Below are 11,924 nucleotides of genomic sequence, written 5' to 3'. Positions count from 1 at the left end.
ACCACTAGATCATTGCAGATAGTAGAAATTAGTAGAGCAGGCACACCCGTTCCTTTCCATGCCTGTAACTAGTTTGATAGGTTTATTTTGTACCAAATAAGCAGAAGGAACCTATTGGTTTTTATTCCAGAAACATAAAAATTAAGATCATTGCTGTATATGCATTTACAGACACACACCAATGGCACGGCTGGTATATTGTTTTGGTAAATTCTAATACCTCAAATCGATAATGATAATGGCAGTAAGTAGCCAAGGGGAAATTTGGCCAACGGATTTTGCTCAATATACAGGGAAATGTTTTGGGCCAAGTCTTACCACTCCTGTGGCAAAAAGTATTGCTTTGATTCCTTACTGACCCTGAGTGCCTACTATGTTTGACTATGCAAATATATTATTCCCTGAGAAATTCCTTTTTATGATCTGGAAGGATTCACTTCACTCAATTTCAAAAAGCAAAACCTTCCTGTAGCAAGTTGTAATAGAGATTTAGACTAGGAAACACGGAAGTGTAAGGCTGTCCTCACTAATGGCCTTCCTCACACATAATCTCTTCTGGAAGACCTCTATCATGTGTTCTACTCATATTCACACATTGTTGGAGTCTAGTGATGAATTTGGGGCCCTTAAAAAAAAATTCCTAAATCCTGTTCATTTATAAGAAACTCCCAGTCCCGGATACTGTCAAACTCAAACTGGAAAACTTGTAAGTGAAGCATTAGGATTGGAAGCACCTAGAATAGATACATAGCTTATGTTGGTCTTACGCTGATATTATGAGGAGTGAGGGGTCTATAAAGGATTTTCCTAGGACTGGGAAAATCCACTCTCATTCCAAAAAATTGACTTTTGTTGCTGCTGTCATTTTGGTAAGGTCTCTTCACTCCTATGAGAGGGGGGTGGTGGTTGCCTCCAACTACACTGAGCCCTCTTCCAGCCCATGGTGACTGGGGACATTCTGGTTATATGAAGTATGTGAGGGCTGGACCTAAGTAGTTCGACGGAACTCCGGAAAGGGCTTCAAATTCCTTAAGCACTCCTTCCTCTTCCCCGTCCCCAAGGCACCGGCCCGATTCAAGATGGCTTCCCTGAGACAGGTAACTAAATGTTTTAGTTTAGAGCGCCCCCACCGGCGGGGGTCAAAAAAAAAAAAAAAAAAAAAAAAAAGATACCGAGAGGCCTGAACGCCTGTGAACTGAGCAGTCAGAGGCAAGCTGCCGCCAGATTTTATTTTCAATCAGGCATATCTGTGGTTGCCTACGTACCCTTCTCAGCCTTTTAGGACCTCCCACCCTCCAGAGACTTCCTGGATGGCGCTCACACTACCTTGCTGGAAGAGGCCGGGCGTCAGCCCTACCATTGGTGGGTGGGAGCGGAGGTGGGAGGAGCCGAGGGAGAATGGACTACCAGCAAGCTAGATTGAGGCGAGGGCTGGCCATGCTCCGCCGGAAGGCGCCTTGTTCTCCGAAAGGGTGAGTTGAAACGCTGGCTGGAAAGGAAGCACCAGGACTTGTTCAGGTAGGCTTCCCGCTCATGCCTGCTCACCAGTGCTGGTCCAAGAGTCTTTGCAAAACTAAAGCTCTTAGAATTGGTTTCCATAACTCATTCTCCTCCTCGCTCCCCCGCTCCTTGCCCGTCCCCCAGTTGTGAGGGATCAGGTGCTGGGTGATGCTCTGGACTGAACCATTCTCCTTTGTGAAAGGCCGGGGGAGAGGGCGGCTGCTGGGCCGCGGGGCCCCAGCCGGGCCAAGCCGCGAAGGGGGCTGCCCCGCCGCTGTGGGGTTTTTAGGGCTTGTCATTGCATTACAGGGCGTGGTGTCGATTTGGGGCAGCTCCTTGTCCTGCTTGCCCCTTTAGCGGAGAGAAAACTCCCCGGCTCCGTTTGGTTATTCCATACTTTGGACTCAGAAGTGGGAGGTTAGGGTTTTTTGTGTGTTTTTTTTCTTTTTTGTCTGCTTTTTTGTATTTTAGTAACAAAAGTGGGTAGGAAAGCTTAGGGCGAGCGTGTGCATATTGTTATACATTATTAGGTGTAATTTCGTGGGTCTCTGGGAGGGCAGATCGGGTTTTTGGAGAGTATTTAGAGATGGTGGGAAGAGAGGAGCTCAAGCCTTGGCGTCTCCATTGACAGGTCTGCAGAGCTTACTGGTCTTCTGTTGCATTATGTAAACTCTTCACTAGCAGAAGACCCCTCCCCCTGCCTCGGAGCGAATGCAATTTCTTTATTTACCTGTCTCTAGTGTCGCAGGAAATTTTCCAGCCATTGCAGCAACTGTGCAAGTGCAGCGGCTCTTGCCCTTAAGGGACAGTCGTGAAGTGATTAAGGTCTTCAGAGAGGTGTATAGTGGGGGTGTCTAGATGGACCAATCTCTTTTCAATGACTGAGCATAGTGAGCTAGGGGTCGAAGACTTAGAACTCGATGTCTTTTCCTAGTGGAACGCCCCACGTTGAAGCCACAGGAGCTGCATTATTGGTAACTACTGCATCCTACTCTCACACTAGCATCCACAGATTACTTACTCTTCACGTTGTTCCGAGCCTTTGAGTTCAGTCAGGGATTCTCTAACAGGGTTATCCTTAGAATCGGCTGAGGCCCTATCTGGTGTGGGACACGGTGGATGGTAGAGGGGGAGTTTTGGATTTGAGTAAGTTCCTCTGTTAGTTAATTAGATCATGCCTCTGCTTAGGAATTTCTTTTGTAGTGGTCACCAAATAGCTTTCAGAACAAATTGTGGTGTTTTGGACTTACCCCACCTCTTAAAAGAGAGTTATGATAAAACATTTTCTACTTAAGAAGACCTGGGTTACAAGAGTGGCACACAAGTGGGTCTGCAAGGCATGATGAAGGACATTGGCCCAAAGAGAGGGTGGGCGAGTGTGACGGGACAGGCCTGGGGGAAGGGTTAAAACTGAAGTGGTGAAGGAGTAATGGATGGAATCAGGGATTTGATGGAGCAGTGTAGGGGTACTTGCACAGTTCACACACCTTCCCCATGTTTGATCTATCCTGTGCATCTGGCCTTTTGATTTTGTCAGTTTGGAAACTGACATGGATAGAAAATGATAGAAAGGGAGAGAAATCTACCGAGCTGATTGTGAATCACCAGGAAACAGGTCTTGTATTTTCTGGGACAGTCTTCTCTACAGCACCACCAGGTGATGAGGTGGAAGAATCTTGGCATTGTGGTCACCACCACTGCAGAGTTTAGTTATAACAGGAAAAAACTTGACATTTTATTTGAAGAATCTGATAGTGATAGGTAAGATAGAGTTCTGATAGGTTAGGTAGGATGGTGAGGGGGAATCAGTCTTTCAGAGAAACTAATGTAGCCATCTCCTTTGAAAAGGGTGAGATGTTTTTAACCTAAACTACCACTTAAGATTAATTTGTGGTGCCAAGAACTAACTGTATTTGCTTACTGAAAGAATGAGATTTGATATTCTCATCTGTGGAAGGACTGTAACATTTTAACGTAGCATGGAGATAAATGTTTATGCTTTGAAGATACTGTTTGTCCACTGCCTTGCAAGAGTTAAATTGTCTTCTAAGCCTGCATTGAGCCTGATACCTGGGGAATAAACAAGACAAATATTTTCTGGCTCCTCCGCCCTTACCCCTAGGAGTCACTCTACTTCTGGACTTGCATTTGGGCAAGTCCCTGATCTGTGGTCTTCACGTGACCTACCTTGCCCTGCTGTGACTCACCTGTATTTACTGTTTTACCTTAGCAGTCGATTCATTGATAACAGTATCATTTCATATTTTACTTGGTTGAACTTTTCATTATCTCTTCTTCAGTTGATTTTTTTAGTCTTTTCCTCACAAAGTTGGTAATCTTCTTTTCATCCTTCTATTATGATTTTGTTCACTTTGCTTTTTGTTTTAATTCACTGATATTGTGCCTTTTTTGCTTATGTCTTGTTGAGACCTTTATTAAAAAAATATTTATTTTTGAGAGAGAGTGAGCGAACAGGGGGGCGTGGGGAGGTGCAGAAATAGAGCGGGACAGAAGATCCGAAGCAGGCTCTGCGCTGACAGCAGCGAGCCTGATGCAGGGCTCAAACTCATGAACCATGAGGTCATGATCTGAGCTGAAGTCAGACATTCAACTGACTGAGTCACCCAGGTGCCCCATTGTTGAAGCCTTTTAAGATATGTAAAGAGACCCTAGTTCTTAAGATGTGTTCTTTCGGTACCTTGTACTCAGTTGTATATTTATAAAACAAAGCTGTTGTATCAACCGTTTATTTTGGCCTAAAGGTTTATTTAATCCTTTATTACATTCTGAATTTTATCCTGGATAACCTTTCCTCACCTTAACCTCTGTTTTGTTTTATTTGTGCAAGTGTATCAAGTTGTAATGTAGCTTTTTTTGTGTGTTCTTTCACTCTATTTCATATTGCCTTTAAGATTTTCATTGTATTTATGTTGCAAAGTAAGTCTATGTCTTTGTAGTTACTGGATGTTTTAAATTTGAACTACAAAGTGTGTTAGTCTCTAGATTTCTCATTAAGCTCTTCTGTAGGTAACGTTTCTTTTGCCCTTTTATGATCCATTACTTTCTATCCTTCACATAGGCTCTTGGTTGTTTAATGTCACATGTAGCATAAGTGGTCAACTTTAAAGTATCTTTTTTTTTAGACTGATATTCTATGCCTTTTATTCAGTTGTTTTTTTAGACTAACTTTAAAATAGTCTTAATCTTAATTGTTGCCTTAAGAGTGCAGCAGGAGATTTAAAAAAAAAAAAAAAGCAAGTAATTTTTACCCACCCATGTATGATATAATATAATAAAAAAAAAATCCAGCAGGCACAAACAGAAAGTAGACTGGCATAGATAATTGTTTTACATTTGTGTTCAGCAGCAATGGATATATTGGAATATATTCCAAGCAGTAGAGCAGCACAGGGAATCTAGACAATGTTCTAGCGCCTTCAAATTCTGACTATCCAAGTATATTCTCACTTGTTTGTTTGATAAGAATTTCCAGAGCATCACACTCACTCATAATCAAGTTAATGTACAAAAAGATTTCAAAGACAATTTTAAAAATTAGGGAGCCTGGGTGGCTCAGTCGGTTGAGTATATGACTTCGGCCGAGGTCATGATCCCGTACTTCATGGGTTTGAGCCCCGTGTTGGGCTCTGTGCTGACAGCTCAGAGCTTGGAGCCTGCTTCAGATTCTGTGTCTCCCTCTCTCTCTCTCTGCTCCTCCCCTGCTTGCACTCTTTCTGTCTCCCCAAAATAAATCAACATTAAAAAAAAAAAAAAGAATTTTAAAAATTACTTATTCTTATGCATAGTTTTTAGGAAAAGATTGGCTTTATCATTGAAAGAATGGAAACATCCCTGAATTATCTCCTCTGTACATTTCCATAGAAATTTATTGTGTATGGCTTCATTTCATTTGGTCTTTTCAAAGTTTATTTCATTTTAAAAAGGTAATTAAATGACATACTACTGAAATTACTACAAAATAATAAGACTGCTTTTTTTTCTCCTCTGTATGTCAGCTACTTAATCCTTTTGTCAGTAGTTCTAATCCTTTTGGTAATGTCCCAATATTCTAGTAATTTGTAATTCCATAAAAACACCTTTTTGTTTTGAGAGTCTACATTTCTTCTAAAACTCTGTATCTTTCTGAGAAAGGATATATTAACTGAATTCTTAATTTCATCATTCAGGAGCTGTAAAGTGTTTCAGGTTTCTCAAGTTGTCTCTCATGGTCGTTATAGAAACCTTTGGAATATCCTGCTTTTCGTTTTTGTTTTTTTTTTTTTTCTTCCCACGACATACTTTAGGGATACACTACATCTTGGGGATTTATTCCTTTGGGACATGGGTATTCAGAGGTACATTGTCTATTAGTGACATGGGAATTTCATTTTGGTTGTTCTAGAAGAAATCAGTGGTTTCAGTAGTTTAGCTGTCTATTTAGAGCCCAAATCATAACAGAATTTCCTAATGGAATGTAATTTTCACTTTCTGTTACAGATATCAGATACACATAAGTAAAACATCTACCTAAGTAAACTGATAGGAAGATTTTTCTGGATTTTTATTTATTTATTTTTAAATGTCTTTATTTTTTTTTTAATTTTTTTTAAGTGTTTTTATTTATTTTTGAGACAGAGAGAGACAGAGCATGAGCAGGGGAGGGGCAGAGAGAGAGGGAGACACAGAATCTAAAGCAGGCTCCAGGCTCTGAGCTGTCATCACAGAGCCCAACACGGGGCTCAAACTCAGGGACTGTGAGATCATGACCTGAGCCGAAGTCAGACGCTTAGCTGACTGAGCCCCCCAGGCGCCCCTATTTATTTATTTTTGAAAGAGACAGAGTGTGAGCAGGGAAGGGGCAGACAGAGAGAAAAAGAGAATTCCAAGCAGGCTCTGGGTTCCTAGCTGTCAGCACAGAGCCTGACGTGGGGCTTGAACTCTCAAACTGCGAGATCATGACCTGAGCTAAAGTTGGAATCTTAACTGACTGAGCCACCCGGATGCCCTGATTTTTCTGGATTTTTAAATAGGGGCTACCAAGTTGCATGAGCATGGACCTTTCATCCGTGTTACATTCTTCATTGCTTCTACTCAGTAAAGTTCTTTTTTCCTCTTGTCTGGGGAGTGGAGCATATGAGTCAGCTCTTTATTTATACATCAGTTCTCCTATAAAATGTGCCTGTTTTTCAGGTGTGCCTCCTACTGGGGGGCACCTTCTTCATGAGGCCTTAAGAGTGTGTGTGTGTGTGTGTGTGTGTGTGTGTGTGTGTGCGCGCGCGCGCGCGTGCGCGCGCGCACATATATATAATGGTTGTTTCCATTCACTGCTCTTCTGAAAGTCATGGGAGTCAAAAGTTGAGGCAGTTAAATGGAAGCATGTGAACTACCAAGGGGCAGCCTAGTCAATTGGAGGCTTCTATGTTCCCACCACAGGCATTGTGAAGTAAATGGAGTACTGTGAGAAAGACACTGGCATCATTCCTACAAACACAAAAAATGATTAATTGAATTACCTGAATGTTGCCCTAGACACCAGTGCTGGTTGAAGTCTGTTCCGTGGTTTTAAGGTTAAAGGGCTATACTGCTTTCTCAGAGTCTTTTCATCTTGCCCAGCAGTCCTGCTATTCTAATTGTGAAACTTTTACATCTATTTCAGTATCCTACCATTCTGCTTAGTAGACCAGCACAGCCAAGTCTCTAAGGAGTGATTTTGCTTTGAGAGAAACCTTTAATGGTACTCTTTCAAATTATTGCATAGGGAATAATAAACTCCTTTTCATTTGCCTACTATGTGCCAAACAGTGGACCTTATCTTTTAGTCTTCAGAGGAACCCTGAAATGTATGTGACGTTAGTAGCTTCATTTTACAGAAGAGGAAAAATGAGACTTAGCGAGGTTAGGTAACTTAGCCAGGAGTGGGACTCTGGTCTGTCCGACTTCAAAACCCCATTCATTAGCCAGCCTCCCCCCCCACTGAAAAGTTCAGTGCTGACCCCTGTGAGAGAATTGTCTTTGACCATGACATTAGACAGGTAAGCATTCTGTAGCCTGTTAAAGCTGTACCTTAAGCAGTTGAAGAACCTTTCTTCAAAAATTGATTTTTGTCTTTGTATCTCTGTTAAAAGGGGAAAAAAAAGAATAATAGTTTGTTTCTTTTATTTAACTTATTTTAAAGATAAGATATATGAAATACTAAGCTCTACAGAGGAAATTCATTTGGTCAGTCTTCCAAATAACTCCATTTTTTAGCCAATGCAAGTCAAACTAGCTCACTAAATTTTCATCAGTCCCATGTCCCATGAGGTCATTTTTGTGCCTGGAAGCCCAAGTGTGATAATAACAGTGGTTTATAATGTTTCTCCTCCCTTCGCCACATACACTTTTTTTAAACATAAATGTTGCAGTGAAAATAATATCTCATAAATAATTAAGTAAAAGTTTATATTTTTCTGTTAGGCTGAGCAAATGTATGTACACTTGGCTCAGTTAAAAAAGTGCCTGAAAGAGTGCTATGTGTGTGGGGATGGGGGGAGCATACGGAGGCCTAGGACTTTATTACCTAAATTGTATATATTGTTACTTATACCGGATGCCCAAAAGTGGCATCATACAAGGTGGATATGTTGATCCAGTTAGATATTCTTCAGCTGGAACCCAGAATGTTATTTTCACCTTGGTGACCATGTGCCAGCAAAGAAGTACTTTTCCAGATCAGTCTAACTCGACCTATGGGCCATGATCCTTAAAGATTAGGCTCTTATTTTCTATCTTCAGACATAGGGAAAACTCTAGAGTTTTACTGGAAAAGAAAAATCTACATTGAGGCTGACTTGAAAATGAATCCATGCCCTAGTTGGGTCATATGGGTATAGTGTCATCTATTTACTTCTTGCCGCAGTTTTAAATTGGCTGCCACTGAGGCTTTATGGTCCCAAGCCTAAAGGAGGTAACTAAAATTTCATTATTTTCAATACTGATTATCACACTATAGAAAATAGTCTTTTATGTATATTGTATGTAACCCCTTTGACTCTATGTAAAAGCTGTGTCAACTCCACGTTCTCAAAAGTGAAGATTCTATAATGCGTCTTCTGAATGAATGTTTCTGGTAGGAAACATGCCTCTGCCCATTTATTATCTGCAGTCTGAGGGAAGCCCTTGCTCTTGCTCAGAAACCTCCCCATTACCTCTCCACAGCCCCACTCCCACACACCTTTGCTAGAAGTTGAAAATGCACTCCCGGGGCGCTCCCTGGCTCAGTTGGTGGAGCATGCGACTCTTGATATCTTGATGTCTGGGTTGTAAGTTCAGGTCCCACATTGGGTGTAGAGATTACTTAAAAATAAAATCTTAAAAAAAAAAAAAAAGGGAAAGAAAATGCAGTTCCTCAAGAAAAGTGCATTAAATGCCTATTACCACCTGAGAAGCAAAGGGAATAGTATAATAAGTCATACACAGTTTTTGCCTTTGTGGAACTTACATTCTAATGGCGGAGGCAGTAACATCAAACAACTGATTCTATAATCAGTTATTTAATCTCACTACAAAAATAAAGTTATGGATATTACAGGAGAATTTATCATGGGGGCATCTAACCTAAAGCATACTATAGTAAGGTGATTAAGAATGTGACTTCTGAAGCCACACTGCCTAAATTTGAATGTGGTACTATTTTTCACTAGCTGTGGGATGTTGGCAAATCTCTTGGTGCCTGTTTCCTTGTCTGTTAAAAAAAAGAGAGAGATTCCAGACTTAATAAAATTGAATATGTTAATGAATTTTAATTGTTTAGAAGAATGCTTGGCACATAATATACACTCAGTAAATTTGGCTGTTTTTGTTTGTGACATCAGGAAAAGCTTTTCTTTGAAATGATGATGTTGAAATGAGCTTTGAAGGGTAAGTTAGAGTTAAATAGGCAGAATGAAGGAAAAGCAGTTAGAAGGCACTTGCAATAATAGTTCAGGGAAGTGGGGATGGTAAGTTGATCTAGAATGGCAGTGGCGACAAGTGGATGCATTTGAGGGATATTTAGGAGGTAAAGGTAGGATTTTAAAATAATGGATATGATGGTAAGGAAGAGATTTTCTGGTCTCTGCAGCCGTGACTGTTGGAAGATGATTACCCTCTTTGTGTGTGTGCATGTGTGGTGGTGGAGATGAAGGAGACTAGGCAGACTACCAAGGAATCAGCCTCCTTGAGGTAATAAGCCTTTATAGGGAGAATTGAACAAGTGAGTAAGCCAAGGAGATTGGAGACACTACCAAGAAAAGCCATTGAGTAAGCAAGTAGATGTATGGGGTCCAGAGCCCAGGGTTGACCTCTTGCCCAGAGATATAAATGAGAAATATAAGCATATAGATCATTTGTTGAAGGAAATAATAATAGTTGAGGCCATGTATGTAAATTAGACATTCTTGAAAAGAAAGTACAGAAAGAATTAAAGAGGGCTTAGGACCAAACCTTGGTGAGCTTCAACAATGAAAGGCTGGTAGAGAAGAGTAGGAAAGCAGAAGTGGCCAGAGAGGTAGAAAGAAAACCAGAAAAGTCATCCTGATGTCCTGGAAGCTGTCTGAAAAAAGTGTGTGAGAGTGGGAATGGTTTTTCTAAAATTTATGTGATCCTTCTTGGATCCCTGAGATTCTTAATTTAGGTCTCTCACCACTTAAGTTTGGATACTAGTGACTTAGAACATCTATCTAGAGCAGGTTTAGGCTGACTAAAGCCAGTTAGTTGAACATAATCTTCAGACTCTAGAATCTAAACTGTAGTTGTTCCTTTTTGCCTTAAATTAGATATAATATAGAGGAAGAGAGCCTGAGTGTACATTCAAGTAATATAGATATTACCTGGCTGAAATTAACAAAGTATTTTGGAGGCCATTAATCTGGGTGGTGATCCCCTCTAAGACTGACTAGCATCTCCTAGGTAGGTAAATTTTTTTCCCGACAATATATCCAGCAACATTAGTTGAGTACCTCCTAGGACATAGTGTTTATGTGCCAAATACTGTGTTAGGTGTTTCATTAATCCTCATTAATGGCACTGTAACTTGATTCCCTTTTGTACGGAAGAATGAACTAGATTCAGAAAGGTTAATGTACTTGGTGGGACAGAAATTTGAATCCATGTCCCTCTGACTTCAATGTTCATTATACCTCCATGTACAAATATAACTAAAATAATAAAGTAGAAGATAACTTATCCTAAAAGAATACTTAACAAAAAAGCCGTGAAAGCTCAAAAGGGACTGATTACTTGGGTTTGACAGTGAAAAGTAGGAATTAAGAAGGCTTTCAATTATTATATCCAGTGGACATTTAAAAATTATTATATTGTCAGACATTTTTGCTTTATTTGATATAATTGGTCACTCTTTCCCCCTGCAGTTCTCTACTCTGTTTGCTTCTGTGACTTGCACTGTTTGCTTCTCTAGCTTTTCCTTCTCTACCTACTTAGGTGTAGCTTATTTGACTCTTTAAAAAAATTTTTTTTGAATTTTTGTTTAAATTCTAGTTAAAATAGTATAATATTAGTTTCAGGTGTATAATATAGTGATTCAACACTTCCATACAACACCTGGTACTTATCACACTAAATATACTCCTTAATCCCCATCACCTATTTTACCCATCCCTCCACCCACTGGTTGAGTAGGCTCTGTGCCCAACATGGGGCTTGAACTCACAACCTTAAGATCAAGAGTTGTATGCTGCCCGCTTATTCCAATTCTGTTTGTTTTTTTTTTTTTAATTTTTTTTAACGTTTATTTATTTTTGAGATAGAGAGAGATAGGGCATGAACGGGGGAGGGTCAGAGAGAGAGGGAGACACAGAATCTGAAACAGGCTCCAGGCTCTGAGCAGTCAGCACAGAGCCCGACGCGGGGCTCAAACTCACATACCGCGAGATCGTGACCTGAGCCGAAGTCGGACGCTTAACCGACTGAGCCACCCAGGCGACCCCCCCGCCTCGCTTTTTCCAATTCTTAAATCCTGATGTTCTCCTGGGTTCCTCCTAACTTTTCTCACTCTGAATCAAAAATCTCAACACTTGGGTTTCCAACTACATGTTTTGGTTAGCCTGCAGTGTTTAAAGTGTGTTTTTTAAAAATTAGTTGTCTACATTTAAAACCTAGATTTACATAAAACTCTATTTCTGGCATTTGAAAAATCTGAAGTTCTCTCTCAACCTTGGGTGTGCATTTCCATATGCCAACAATTAACTAGAGCTGACTAGCAGCTACACTCTCTTGGATTCTTCAGTCCTTCACAGACTCCAACATTCTGTTGTCTCTCAATGGTATTGATGCAGTTTTTTTGTATACTTGCTCTGCTTTACATACCCCCTGGGAAATCTCCACTCAGCACTTTTAGTTAGATACTGAGTACTTTAAATCTATCACCAAGCCAACTTTCCGATTTA

The 11,924-nt window shown here is 40.5% G+C and overlaps 1 protein-coding gene across 4 annotated transcripts in view; it reads left to right on the top strand.

The window, feature by feature from the left end:
- Nucleotides 1–1,395: 1,395 nt before the first annotated feature.
- CHD8 (chromodomain helicase DNA binding protein 8) overlaps nucleotides 1,396–11,924 on the top strand; it is a 61,518-nt gene continuing 50,989 nt past the window's right edge. For 2 of the 4 annotated variants that reach the window (XM_060619163.3, XM_060619160.3), the window contains exon 1: nucleotides 1,397–1,518. The gene's annotated coding sequence lies outside the window, so the exon portion shown is untranslated. Of the gene's footprint in view, nucleotides 1,519–11,924 lie in introns of all 4 variants that reach the window. The other 2 variants (XM_060619164.3, XM_060619165.3) reach the window with 2 other exon arrangements.

Source organism: Panthera onca, chromosome B3 (genome assembly GCF_046562875.1).
Source record: "Panthera onca isolate mPanOnc1 chromosome B3, mPanOnc1 haplotype 2, whole genome shotgun sequence".
Lineage (NCBI taxonomy): Eukaryota > Metazoa > Chordata > Mammalia > Carnivora > Felidae > Panthera > Panthera onca.
Note: the sequence above shows the minus strand (reverse complement) of the source record. Positions and strands in the feature narration are given on the sequence as shown.